The sequence below is a fragment of the Chroicocephalus ridibundus genome, chromosome 2 (genome assembly GCF_963924245.1).
Source record: "Chroicocephalus ridibundus chromosome 2, bChrRid1.1, whole genome shotgun sequence".
In the NCBI taxonomy this organism is placed as follows: Eukaryota; Metazoa; Chordata; class Aves; order Charadriiformes; family Laridae; genus Chroicocephalus; species Chroicocephalus ridibundus.
In genome coordinates, this window is record NC_086285.1 from 16,448,270 (window position 1) to 16,462,455 (window position 14,186).

At 40.0% G+C, this 14,186-nt stretch overlaps 1 protein-coding gene across 1 annotated transcript in view; it reads left to right on the forward strand.

Annotated features, from left to right (window-relative positions):
- The first annotated feature begins 2,442 nt into the window (after positions 1 to 2,442).
- The window catches only part of EPC1 (enhancer of polycomb homolog 1), a 67,483-nt gene continuing 55,739 nt past the window's right edge, over positions 2,443 to 14,186 (forward strand). Inside the window, exons 1-2 of the mRNA XM_063324500.1 lie at positions 2,443 to 2,583; positions 3,345 to 3,448. The gene's annotated coding sequence lies outside the window, so the exon portion shown is untranslated. The remainder of the gene's footprint in view (positions 2,584 to 3,344; positions 3,449 to 14,186) is intronic.

Sequence of the window (14,186 nt, forward strand, 5' to 3'; positions counted from 1 at the left end):
CTGTGCCCTGAAACAGAACTGCGAGGCCCTTTCTGCCCCCTCCACCATTCAGATGAGGGTTTCGTCAGACCGGAGCTAGTTTAGGGCAGATAGTGATGAACATTTGATCTATGGGACACTGTGGGGAGATGAAGGCTTCTCAAAAAACAGGTGACAGGAGAAGGAACCTTTCCAGTGTGTGTGGTCATTTCAGCCCCAACCCTCCTGTGCGCTTATCTGCTTGTATTAACAAGTTTGAGGTGACCTTTTCAAGCAGATGCTCATATAATAAATTCTACCACCAGGAGTAGTACTTATGAATTCACTAAATACAAGTTAGGAGGGAGGTTCATCTAATCAACACATAGTCCTCAAACTAATGGTTAAGAATACCACTTTTAATCCATTAAAAAGCATGCTACATCTCTTCAGGCCCATATAATTTGAACTACAACTACCTGAAAGGAGGTTGTGGAGAGGTGGGGGTCAGTCTCTTCTCCCAAGTAACAAGTGACAGGACAACAGGAAACAGCCTCAAGTTGCGCCAGGGGAGGTTTAGATTAGATATTAGGAAAAATTTTTACAGTGACAGGGTTATCAAGCATTGGAACAGGCTGCCCAGGGAAGTGGTAGAATCGTCATCCCTGGAGGTATTTAAAAGATGGGTAGACATGGTGGTCAGGGACTTGGTTTACTGATGTTTTTTGTCAGTGTTACGTTGACGGTTGGACTTGATGATCTAAAAAGGTCCCTTCCAGCCTAGACAGTCCTATGATTCTGTGATTCTATCTTTTTTTTCTAGGACTTGTTAACCACTAGCAGGCCAGGTTTATGATTTCTCCATGTCACCATGCCATTTAGATCCTTTTCTTGCCTCTCCTGTATCAAACATGAACTTTTTATCTGTATTTTCAATGCCCTCACAGTCTACTTCTCCCTTTATCTATTTTCTGTCATTATAAAAAAATTCATGCCAATTTGATTAGACTTCTGTAGTTTATCTGCCGCTTTTTCAAGCAAACATCTTTGTGCTTTCTTCCATGCTGTCCTTCATGTTGGAGAAATTTTCTTTCAACAGCCACAAAACCAATTAATTTTCTTCATCAAACCCATCTAATGTCTTCTTTGCCATGGTGTATACACAGAAACAAGAGTTAGGCTGATGGTGTGTTGCACACTGTGCCTTCCCGGCTGATCAATACAGTCTCATTGTTTCCCTCATCTGTCTGTAGCCATCTGCTGTCTTTTGTCTTATACTTTTGAGCTCTTCAGGGCAGGAATTATCTTTTTGCCCTACATTTCTATACGACATGCCATTGTAACCATAGTCCAGGATTAAGGCTGTTAGGTAGCACGATAATACCAACAAATAATAATAATGACAAAATTTGCTCTAAGTTCTTTGCAGATAATTTCTTTGAAATCTAAGACCTAGAAATATGAGGTGCTTCAGGAAAAAAAACCATCAATTTCACTGTTTTTTCAGTGCCTCTGATAAAGGTTTAGAAGAGCAGTGGATGGGAATATTAATTCAAGTCTTTTAATATAGCGCTGGATCAGGCTCAGCAGGTCTGACAGCCCGTCTCCATTGTAACTCCTACCAAAGGCAGTAAAAGGGCTCTCCTGGGAAATGAATCAGGCCCGTGGAGCCCATGAGGCAGCGTGCAAGAGGAGCTGTGCTATTGCCTGGCAGGATTGGCGGCTCAGGTAGAGGACCATATATTGACATTTTTATGACCATCTCTAATTTAAATATGCTATATTTACTATTTATTTTTCTTTTTAAGGTGAATGTCAAAGAAGTTAAAGGGCTGCAACACTATACAGGGTCATAATAAGCGAAAATCTAAGATTATTTCCACAGAAATCATAATTCAGGCCAAGCACTGTGCACCACAAATGTGAAAAGATAAATATTACAAAACGTGTATTTATGTGTGGGAGGCCTAAATGTCAGTTACTGCTGAGAATCCTCATTCCAATGTCCTCTCTGCACCGAGACACTCGCTTACGAGCCTGTAATATGTTGGGGGGGGTAATTTTATCTCGCACTAAACACTGAAAGTGTTAGAATTTGCCCGTCTTTTCACAGCTAGAGCAGAGCTACAGCAGGGACTACCTGACTCAGCTCACAAACTACAGCCACAGCATCAAATTTCCCAACCCACTTAATTTGAAAGCCTGCCAAGATAGGTGAAAGACCTTATAAATATGTAAAGCAGGAAGTTCAAATTACACAGTGATGTAAATTCCCAGTGATTGATGCCCTTTTAAAAACAATAAAAATCCTCCAGAAAGTACAACGTTGGTAAATGTGCTTTCCTACCCGCGATGGCTGGTGGTGCCGTGCGGAGTTTAGGCGATGTATTGTTACTTTTCGTGCGGATTTTATTTTGGATTTCTACCACTTCCTGGAGGCCAGGGGGAGGCACAGTGGGAGGAACCAAAAAACTCGGTGCCACAGCCATTTTGTTTGTGGGCAGCATGGTAGAATTCTGTCAGTCAGTATAAGGAGGGGTTTTTAAAACAGTATTTATGGAAAAACTATTCCTGCCATAACGGATGTATCTGTTGAATTTAGTGTTAATTTAGTTCTTTCGTAAGGTAGGTATTTATATTTGTAAGTAAATGGAGTATTTGCTGGGATTCGAGCCTCCCCACTTTCCAGGAATCACGGAATTTGTTTCAGGCATGACTGGCTGTTTCAGCTGCGGCGAGGCTGCCGAGGTCCGGCGGGGCCGGGGGTGCCCGATGCCGCGGGGAGAGGCGAAGGGATGCGCTCATCGGCAGAAACTTGCTGCGGGGCTGGGAGTGGGGGCTGGGCCGGGGTTGGGGGGGGAGGGAAAACGGCAAAGTCTCGGAATTATTTTCTCCAGCTGTCTTTCTTTATTAATTCTCAAGAGGCGGCTGCTCCCATTGAAGGGAGGGATGAGGCGAAGGAGGGGGGAGGTTCGCGTGAAGCCAGCCGTAGTTTTGCAGTGTCACCGAAAACCAGCGCTAGACTTTGGTCCTGTGTGTTTCAAAGGCGGGTGTAAAATGGCACACTGCATTTTTCCAGGCGGCGGTAGCGGTGGTGGGGGGAGCCGGGGCGGGGGGGCCGGTCAGCGGGGCCCATCGGGCCGCCGCCGGCCCCGGCAAAGTTGTGACCCCGGCGGTGCCGGGCTCCCCCCGCCCCGGCTGCTCCATCGCCCGCCGGCATCGCCCGCAGACCCGCGGGGAAGCCGCCTCCTTCCTCACCCGGCGGGGGGAGGAGGAGGAGGAGAAGGAGGAGGAGGAGGAGGAGGAGGAAGGGGGGGGGGGGGAGGAGAGGAAAAAAAAAAAAAAAAAGGAAAGTCTCACTTTTTGCATTTGCGAAATATTTTAAGGATGTTCGGGGAGCCCTTTGCAGCATGGAGGTGGCTGGTTGTAGGAGAGCGAGTATGCAGTCCATATTGTTACAGCCGTTTTGCAAGGACTGCCTTCTCCGGAGGTAAGTTTGTGGTTTTAACCAAAAATATTCGTTGCAGCGTTTTTTTGGCGTGTATTAGTGCTGTGGAGGGGTTTCGTTGTGTTGATGAAAAAAACGTAGCCTTGTATTTTTCTTAGCTTTGATCTCATGTGTATCCCACCCAGCGATGTCTCCTTAAAATCGACAATTACTGAAGTCGGTTTTGTTTCCTCTTTAAAATTTTATATACGCGAAGCTTAACAGCAATTTAAGTTCAATTTAAGAGTATAAGAAGTCAGATATTTTCGAGCTGGACTTGTTTTTTTTGATTCTGGCTTTTTGTCTGTGGGTTTTCTTTACCGAGTAATAAACGGATCCGGGACCGAATATGTGACTGTCTGTATGAACATAATGCAGCTCTAATATATAAAGAAGCATATTACGTTGCTGCTATAGGGTCTGGTCGTGGCTAAAAGAGTTTACAATGCCATTTGTGATGGCTCTTGATGGATTACTTTGGTCTAAAGTACTGGGGAAAACTGCCCTTGATATGGTGAAGGTGGAGATTGACATAAGAGGGTTTATATTAAGTTATGTCTCTTATTAAACAGTGACCTTTTTATTTGCAAATTAGCGCTCTTGTGGCAATTAGCTTAAAGCATTAGTTATATAAAGGTTCTTATTTCACCACACTTCATTTAGATGTCTTGGTTTGGTGTTGGGGGCGCGGGGGGGAGGGATGGGTGGTTTGTTTGTTTGCTCTTTTTCCTCCAAGAAGGTACATTTGGGAGACATTTTGTAATTTTTGGCATTTTTCTAGGCGGTTTTTTTTTTTTCGGTTTTTTTTTTTCTTTTTTTTTTTTTTTTTCACACGGTGGGAGATCTTTTTTGTTTTGCACTGGTCTGTGCTGGTGGCGCTGTGGGGCTCCGGAACGATCCGTGTCCCCGGCTCTAACGGGGGAGGGGGCCGAGGCAGGGGGGTGGGCAGAGAAAGGTGGGGCACGGTTTGATCTATTGTATCTTTTCCTTTTCTCTGTATCAACAGTAACCGCAGATCAGTTAGAAAGACGATTAAATTGTATCCCTGAAAAATTGTAGTGTTGCCTGAACTATGGCCCGGAACAGGCATGACCTCACCCTTTCGCTGGTTTGTGTAATGAAGCAGATTTTTTATTTTTTTTTTTTTTTTCAATCCTGTACCCAGAGACCAGTTTTCTTCAGTAATGAGATTTTCGGCCCCACCCCCAAAATGATTTCACAGTGGCTGCAGATGAAAGGTTTTAAAATGATTTTTACATACAATATGGAAGGCTTTGGTACACGTTTATTGTGCAACTAGTCCATTGTTTGCTTGTTGAGAAGTTAAAGGTTATATTCACTGCCGGTTATTAAACTATAGGGTCCCCCTTGCTCGTGTGCTTGCATATGCAGATTTCTTGTGGAGGTCTGTAGGAGTTTGGGTTGTCTATGAAGGTGGGATTGTAAAGAAAGGAAAACCTAACGTAATCCTTCAGATTGTAACAGGATTCACCTGATGTGGGTGGGTTTTTTCTTTCCTGTTGCTAACTGGAGCATGCGTTTTACATGTATTTATAAATAGATATATATATTAACGTGTGTTGTTTTTCTTTTGTTACAACCTACAGATCACCGCAGTTGTAAGTGCAGATGTTTTAGGAGGCTTTCTGCTAACATCCATATTAGGTGTTTAAGAACACAGAAGTGATTAATGTTCTAAGAAGGTGGGTGGGAAGACACAGACAAGCCTATGATCAGAGCATATATTAGAAAACTCAACAGGTTCAGGAACAAATTCAACAATAAATTTAACACATTTTTAAGGAATCAATGTGCCTATTATTTTGGAGTGATATGAAGCTGATAATTTTAGGGACCTTTGTGTCTATTTTACATTTCAATGTCCTCATTATTTTCAAGGAATAAATTTGACAAATACTGGATGGTTTGAAACAGACTCTAAACTTCACATGAGCATTTTAATCTTCAGAAATGCATTTAGATTTTGTTTTTAAAGAAAGCTTGCTCATTAAATTATTTAGTTTTATGGAAACTGATACACAATTTCAAGTAGATGTCTATAATGGTGTCTGTCTTGTTTGTTTGTTTTTTGTTAAAGGAAGGTAAAACTTACTTCTATCTTAAGTAAATATAGTTTGTAAATTTCATCCAGTAAGAGACATCTGTATCCAAGAGAGCGGTCAGCTTTCACCATCCCTCCTCTATTAGACAAGATCTACTTTTATGAAGTCTTGGCTGGAGCACAGGGTCCCATTGGCCTGTGGCAGCGCAATGTGACCATTACATCTTCAATGTCCTGCTACAACTCTTAGGTCTTGAGGACAAGTATCAAGATATGGGCAAGTGTGAGAAAGTGTGGATTTTGGACATCTTCCATCTCTGAGACCTGATCACTAGGCGACAAGGTTGGCGCTTTAGGTGAAGCCAATTGTTATTGAATCTATCACCCTAATTATAAATCTTGGAGAATCACTGGGCTATTTACATCTGAGTAATTCTGATACAACTTTCATTTTCTTCTTTACATCATGTAGACCAATGTTCAGTTTGCTCATCTAGGGACAACAGTACTGAGCAAGTGATAAATTACTGAAGGTAATTTCATGCTTCTGCTCCTCTTGTCATCCTGGACTATGAAAGTGGTGATTTCTTGTGACTGCAGCCTGTGCATGCAGGCCATGAATGAACTGATTGCTAGTGATCTTGCTGCTCGGAGGCAGATTCTAGCTCACTGAAGTCAGCAAGAACATGAATGCTGAATAGAAACTTGCTTCACACTTGCTCTTTCACCCATTCAGTTGGGGCTACTCTCTAACATTGGTCGTGGTTTTGCAACTTTGGTGCTGCGTCTGGTCAAAATGTCAGTTCTCACTCATATCAAGAAGTTATGAGATGAGGAGTGAAGTGATGATGTTTTGCAATTCAGTGGTTTTCTTGCTTCTCTCTTGCTTCCTTTTTGAGCCATTGTTGAACAAGAAGTAGTTCCCAGCAGATGTGTTGCCAATAAGGAATAAGAATTGATTAAGTTTTCCCATCCTCTCAAAGCTAAATAGCAACTAATTTACCTCCTGCATCTTCTGCAGAAATGCCTGGAAGAGTCATTATTGAGGGATGGCTCTGTCTTGATTGTGTGTTTTCCCCACCTTGCTCCTTCTGAAATGCCTGTGGAACACCAGGACCTAAACCATAAGAAATGATTTTTTTTCTGTGGTTTTTTTTTTTTTATTGGTGGGTTTCTTAATTTTGTCCCCTATCTATTCCTCCCATTCTAAGATGGCAAAACTCATAAATTTTTCTCTTAGTATAGTTTCTCTTTTACCTAGAAACTCTGTATAGACTCCATACACCTTTCAAAGGTATTTGGCTCTCCTGGCTTAGAACTATTTGAAGTATAGCATCCTACTGTAAACCAAATAAACTTTTTCCAAGATCTTAACTCATCCTGGCTGACCAAAATGTTCTGTGTGCCTTCATGACATTTCTCCAACCAATATTACTGGTATTACATACTCAAGTAAGAGGGACAGGGTAAAGATGGCTATCGTGTCTAAAATTGTCGTAGAAGTGCAGATGTTTAGATCCCAGGCAGATTTAACCAGCTTCCAGACTTAGGCAATAATAACATGAAGACAGTTCCCCAGATGTCTGGTAGTGGTATAAAAGGACATTGTTTGGGACTCGGTTCAAATAAAAGCCATAACTCCTGTTTCATTCACTCATCTATCACTGTGTTCTCTATTTTCCTACAGGTGATAACATACCTTGACACCTGGGGCTCCTGGTTGTTCCTTTTGAGGGTTCTGAACTATTCATTGTTTCCTTGATTCAACACTCAACAAGGTTTCAGGAGGTGTGGGGGGAAGGTATCTTCACGTTCTGAACCTTGTGACATAGTCTTGTTTCTCACCTTTCTTATTTCATGACTTTGCTCTCTGTAGTACTCCACATCGTACATGTCAGCATCAAGTTATAGCAATGAATATTTTTTTAAAAAACTTGCTTCATGGGTCACCTGTTTCCCAGCTGTGAACAAAGGATGATATATTTCTTGCTTGCTTCAGATTCTCATCTTCTAGAAAGTTAGGTCCCTCCATACCTCTTCCAGACTGGTATTTGCATGTTTTTTCAGCGTTATGAAATAATCTGCTCTACCTCCTATATGCCAGAGGAAACTGCTCTGGCTACTGCATCCTTCTACTTTTTAGCATTCTTCATATTTTCCTCTTTTATCAGATAGCTCAGGGAGTTAATCCGTGTTGTAGTGAAGCTGTCCAAATCCTTGAGCCAATCCTAAATTTTAAATGCTTTAGTAAACATATGGATGTGGGGGAAGGGAATATCAATGCTTTGGAACAGAATTTCTCTGGCTTGCTGTTGTGAGCAACAAAGTATGCCTTGGACATGTGTGACCATATACCAGTGGCTTCAGCTCCCATGGCCTTCTCTATATTCTTAGCTAAGTCATCTTTCCAGTATATTGTGTTACCACTGGACTGTCCTTTGGCCCCAGGAGCAAGATAATACCAATACTATGAATTTCCTTAATAGGATGTTTTTGTCATAAATTCCCTACTGATAATAGTTAGAGCCTAAAATTGGTGGTCAAGATTTGACCCTTAAAGGAGGTATTGCAGTGCTTAAAAAATGAGTACATTTGATAAAAAATTATTCTTTCTGCTTATCTCCCTGTATCAACAACAGAGAGAGATGGGAACTAACAAATGACACATGAGTACCAGCCTTCACTAGCTGTGCAGGGAGTTGAGATGCTGTTAGGGAGGTTCTGGCTGGTAAAGGGAAAGTTGCTGAGAGGCACACAATACTGTACAATAGAAAACATCAGTTATAGATGCCAGTGGCTATTGGTTTGTGCACCAGCAAAAATAGCAAGAGCTCTAAAAGTTAGGCTGTCTGTGGGAATGCAAACCTGGAGCAAACGGTTTCAAATGGTAGGACACTAACTTTCCATCTTCTGTTGTTGAAGACAATCTGGACCGCTTTGGAGTGAAAAATCCTAGGGAAAGGGAAAAGAAGGAGTTGGATTTTACAATATATTGAGCTGGCTGTCATCCCTGCTCCCAGGGCTACTTCATGGATTTTACTCAATAATGTTTAAATGTAAAATGTAGGAAGCCCCAGGAACAGTGAGCAGAACCAAGGAGCTATTCCTCCCAGAGCAGTCCTCTTTTTGTCAGGCTCCATTTTGGTTTTTCTCTGGGACCTGTGCTTACAAGTGTATGGTTAGATATCAAGGTAACGAGCCTGTAAAGTGGTGTTAACTCATGCTTCAATGGATTAACAGTAAACTATGCTTCTAAGTAAACTGGAATCACTGTATCGTAAACACTTAATGTAGAAATTTCTTCACCTGGCTTTAGAATGGTATTGTTAAATCCATGATTCGAGTCATTGAAAAGAAACAGTTCAAGTAAATCACATCTTTAGAAAACGAACAACAAAAAGAGCCCCACAAATTGAGATTTTGGATGTCTGCTGTGATAACAACTATATTTTAAACTTCACTGGTTATGCTGATCAGATCTAGTATTTATTAGAGCTAGTATGACTAGCTCCAATGTGAACGTCCTTAATCAGATAAATCCCACACCCCAATGTTTGCTTACTGTTTGCTTATTCTGACTCACGCATGATTTAGGTAGTGAAAAGGTAGCTCTTAATCTTCTCTCCCCTTCAGAGCTTTAAGAAACTTCCTCACTGGAAGCAAGACTTCCCTTGTCTCACATGTGCCTGCATCTTGAATATTCATTAACATAAATAAGAGAGAGTTTTCCATGTTTATTCAAACAGGCTACAAAAAGCAGGTGACTTGGATCTGTCTTTCAGCACTATAGGCATCCCCTAGGTCCTTTATCTGTTTACTAAGAATCTCGGTGCTTCCACAACCTGATGACTAAAAGTATAAATTTCTTGGAAGGGTCCTTTTACCTGACAGCTTTTCATCTGTAATGCCAGGCATAGATAGGGTGTGTTACCTGGATGAATTAGTTCAGAGTTTTTTCTTAAGAAAGTTTAAAATTTTATTTCAAATGTTATAATGCGGAGCAGTTCTGTTATTTGTGATGGTCTTAAAGGTATCCATACAAGACAGAATATCTTTATGCCTTTAGACAATGTGATTGTGTATTCACAATTCAAGAAAAGTACCACAATCAGCATCTTTTAAAGAGAAGACACGCTGGATAACAGAGGGGAAAAAATCGTACACCTGATGACTCCATATACACATATTCTGCTTGGCCCATATCCATTTATAATCACATAATGAATGAAGAATCTGTAAGAAAGTATTCTGATTTCTTTTGTCATCTCTGAATCAATTTCAAGCTAAAAATTTGGTATGGCAGGAATCTGTGGAACTTGGAAGCTCTAGTCAAGCAGACTTTCAGATGAGCTACTTTAATGTGAGAAACTATCTCCTGTGTTCTCCACTGACTTTCTTTTTTTTTTTTTTTCTTTAATTATGTCATGTCCTTTTGTGCTAACACCCTTCTTGAGTTGCTTACAAATCAGATGAAGTTCAGCAGACTTGTCACTTGTGACCAGTAGCTGGCTTGTGCACAGGCCCCTGTGATAATGACAGTGGTCTGTCTTCTTCTCTTGGACAGGTCAACAGAGCGCCAGACAACAGTAAAACTAACACCATATTTAAAAAGAGAGTGAGAATGGAGTGTCCGTATTGGTGAGGGAGTGAAAACTTTAACTGCTTGTACTCTAAATGATTTGAGAAAACTGCTTTCCACTTGGTTGTGCTTCTCAGGGTGCCCCTACACCAGACTTGAGGATTTCATGGGGGGGAGAATAAAATGCCAATGATATCACATGAGCTTGGGTCTTCTGAGCTCACCTATGTTAGTTACATAGAGAAAATAATCTAATATGATTCCTCTATCTTTCTTCCTCAGGAAACTTCATATTTCCATCTAAACAAAAATATTTTCCCTTTCAACATCTGCCCAACTCTCAAGTTTTTTGCATTCCCCAAACACTGAAAGACCTCTGAAAATGTATTTTCTTCAGGTTAACGCTGTCAGAGTTTTCCATTTTTATGCTGATACTATCATTTACAAAAAAAAAAAAAAATCAAAACACTCAGATCAGTTTTGTGTTCAGATCTAGCCTCCTCTGCTGGATACACATATTCGAACTTAGTTCATTAGCTTTCTTCACTAAAAAGCCCCCAGTGTTATTACTTAGAGCTTTCTGAACTGTGTATCTAAGTGTTAGGTTATAAATACGATCATGATTAATTTGTATCCCAGGATACAAATAATATCTCTATAACATTCTACCTTATGCATTATTTAGAAGTATAAATCAAACTAGTGTGTAGTGTAAAGGAATCAACATCTGAAGTTGAAAGATATTTTTTTTGTGTGTGTGTTCTTGGAAACCAATAACATCGGACTTTTGAAATCCAAAAGCTGAGTAATTTGTGGGTTTTTCCTTTTATCTTAAGTTTGTTTCTTTTTATCTTAAGTCAAGATGGTATAGACTGTATTAGATACTTAGTGACACAATCCTTTTGATTTGGTCTGGAGGTACATAGGTAGATCTCACTAACATCACAAAAAAAAAAAAAGTTTGACCACCCCCCCAACCTAAACATATGCAGTAGGAAATGCCTCTTCATTCCATGATGAAAGTAGACTTCCCTGCACCAAAAGACTTCTGAGCCTAGCTAATTCCTATCTGGGTATAAATCAATGTTTTCCTGAATTGCCTGAAGCAGACATACTACTTTCATTCTGATTCAGGAACTGCAATTTAAAGCATTTGATGTTATAGGGTAGATATCGGACTAGAACTCCACATTATTTAACATCAGCAATATATAGTTCTGAAGTTCTGAAAATACCCGGTCATACTATCCTGAAGCTCTGAAGCGCTTGAAACAATTTTCATAGGTGGACTTGTAAGACAGCAATCCTATCTTGGGTGTAAGGTGTTAAAGTAAATTATTTATTTTTAAAGGAAAATTTAGAAAGTTAGAGCATACAAGCTTACCTGGATTGAATTTGCTGTATATTTGCACACACATGGAGCCATGCAATTAACAGCGTAGCGGTAAGCTTTCTAAAGTTATGCAAAGAAGTGTAGCTTGTCCCCAGTGTGCTCCTTTATCCCCGGTTAGCGGGTGACCACTGGCAGCCTAAGGTTCACGTCGTGGTGTCGGGCGTGTGTTGGTGGTGGGCATTTTTTGTTTGGTGGGTTTTGCCTTAAGGGTCAGCTGAAGGATTCAGGACTGTGTCCATCACTGTGCCTACCGTCAAGTCTATCTACAACCATAATTTCTCTGTTTCTGTTCTACATTTTTAGCCTTTTGCCTTATCCTATGTGGAATGTCAGTCTATACTTAGCTCTTTGTTTCTTTGATTAATGAATTAGCAGTTCTGTTGGCAAGAGAAGGTGGGGCTTTTTTATTTGGTTTGGGTTTTTGTTTGCTTAGGTTTTGGGTTGGTTTTTTGGGTTTTTCTTGGGGTTTTTTTGTTTGTTTTGTTTTGTTTTTGCAAGCCCAATCCTTTGCATTTCCATCAAGAAAAGGATAAGATTTTTGCCCTTCTGCCAGTCCTTCTACTGGAAATACATAATTATACAATTAAGTTCGCTTGACTCAGAAATTATTCATGTGTTATAAACCAATGTTTGCAGAAGTCCACGCCTACGTAAGAGGTGGCTAGCCTGTCTGCCCAGCTCAGATTTTATTTACCATAATGTTTTAGGGTAATTAGCATGAAAGAATAAATTGTGATTTTAATATTATTATTGTTTTGTATTTCAGAATACAAAATATTTTGGATAAAGTTTAAAAAAAACCCAGAGCATAAAGTCAGACATTTTTGGATTTATCTTTTTTTTTTATTTGCAAAAAGGTTACATTTTAAAACTTTGTCTATCTTACTACTTGTTCCACAAAATAATCTTTTAGGATTGAGTTGCTGGAGAAGATGACTAAAGCAAGAATTCAGGGTGTGTCTAACATAATATTTTGGAGGGAATACACATTATGGAATGGACGAGTAAAGGAGAAACTCGTAAATCACTTATCTTGCAACCCTTACAATTCTTAGGATAACTATTCTGAATCTGGTAACACTTACTCAGGGAAAGATACCTTTCCATACAGAAGAGTCTTTGTGTTTTTACCACTGCTGTATCTAACAAAATAACTGCTTCCGCTGTTATGTGTTTTCCCTACATGCATAAGAACTTGTGTCCTGAAGAAGCCATGTAAAGGAAGCTAATTTTTTTCTACAGTACCAAAAAAACTCCCACAAACCCTTTGTACTTTCAGATAAATTTTAGGCAAGAGAATGATAAAATGGGCTCTATCTGTACAGGTGATTTCAGGACAAATCTTGAGTCTGTAAAATAATAATCCTAAATCATTAGTTCCTCTTGCAGTCTTTCTGCTCCTCCTATGGGGGCAACTGCCTCATCATCTTTAAGTCGCAAAAGTAGAAATGTGGTAAAAGCTTTCTCTGTTCCTCTGTTAGCTTTGTTTCTTCAAAGTAAGAGAATTGGTGGCTAGTGGCTTTTCCTCCCCTTCTGGATATAGCTCTGTGGCATAACACCTTTCGGGTTCAGACAGTTTCCCTGAGGATGTTGGACTCTACTTTTGAATATGTATGGCTGACAACACATTCCCCACATACGATTACGCCATTAAATTGGCATCTAAGTCCTTTCACCCATACACGGCGATGTGTCATCAGTATGAAAGAAAGTAAGAAATGCTTCATTTATAGATTAGTTCAGACACTAGTCTTGTAGGCAAAGGTTTTCAAATATAGCATATGACAGTGTATTACTGTTTTGAGTGCATATTAAATTGCATATACGGTTTTATTATATTCAAATCCTTTTTGCGCATGACTTATCACACCAGACTGCTGTATTCTGTAGCCTTCACAAACTGGATCATGTGAAGGAAGAGGGCAGCGGCAATAAGCTGTAGCTATTGGGGGAAGATGACTTCTAACATGGATCTTTTCAAGTGGCTTTTCTTCTGATTTATGTAGTTGGGTTTTTTTTCTGAGTTGTTAACGTATCTTTTCCAATTCCCACTTGGTACTCAGTGCAGCTTCAGGAGCAACTGTGCTGATACAAATGAAGGGGGAATGGAGCTATAGAGGAAAAAGAATAAACAGCAAAGCAGAAAGCGGGACCACAGTATCTTAAACCAATGTTGTTGACAAAGGCAACACACTAAAAAGTGATAGTCTCATGGGGAGAGCCTGAGAAATGACAGAACTATTGTTCGTTTCAGCCTATCTTGTTTTTGTTAGTATTACCTAGTGCAAAATAATGCTGCCTTGTAATTTCATGCATGTAGTCTTAAAATGTGAAACCCATTGATCGCATGGCAATTCCTTACCCAGTTTGAAGCATGGCTGCTTGCAACAAAGTGTTAAAACTTCAGATGTTGTTGCAAGAAAGCCAACTTCTGTGTTTCTGTTCTGAAAGTTCAGGACTCAGCTAGTTTTGTAACGCTGCTTTACCGGTCATTTCTAGTAACATACTGCTCATGAGAACAGCAATCATTGGTTTTATAGTGGTGCGTGCTTGTGTTTAATGCCTCTGAGCTGCTAGTTTTACCAGGCTGTTAGATCTTCAAATTTATTTTTTTTTTTTTTAGGCAGCTTCGGAATCTAAAAGATCATGTTTACTTACTAGCTGTTGAACTGTAACAGAAATATAAGATTAAATGCAGTATTATCCC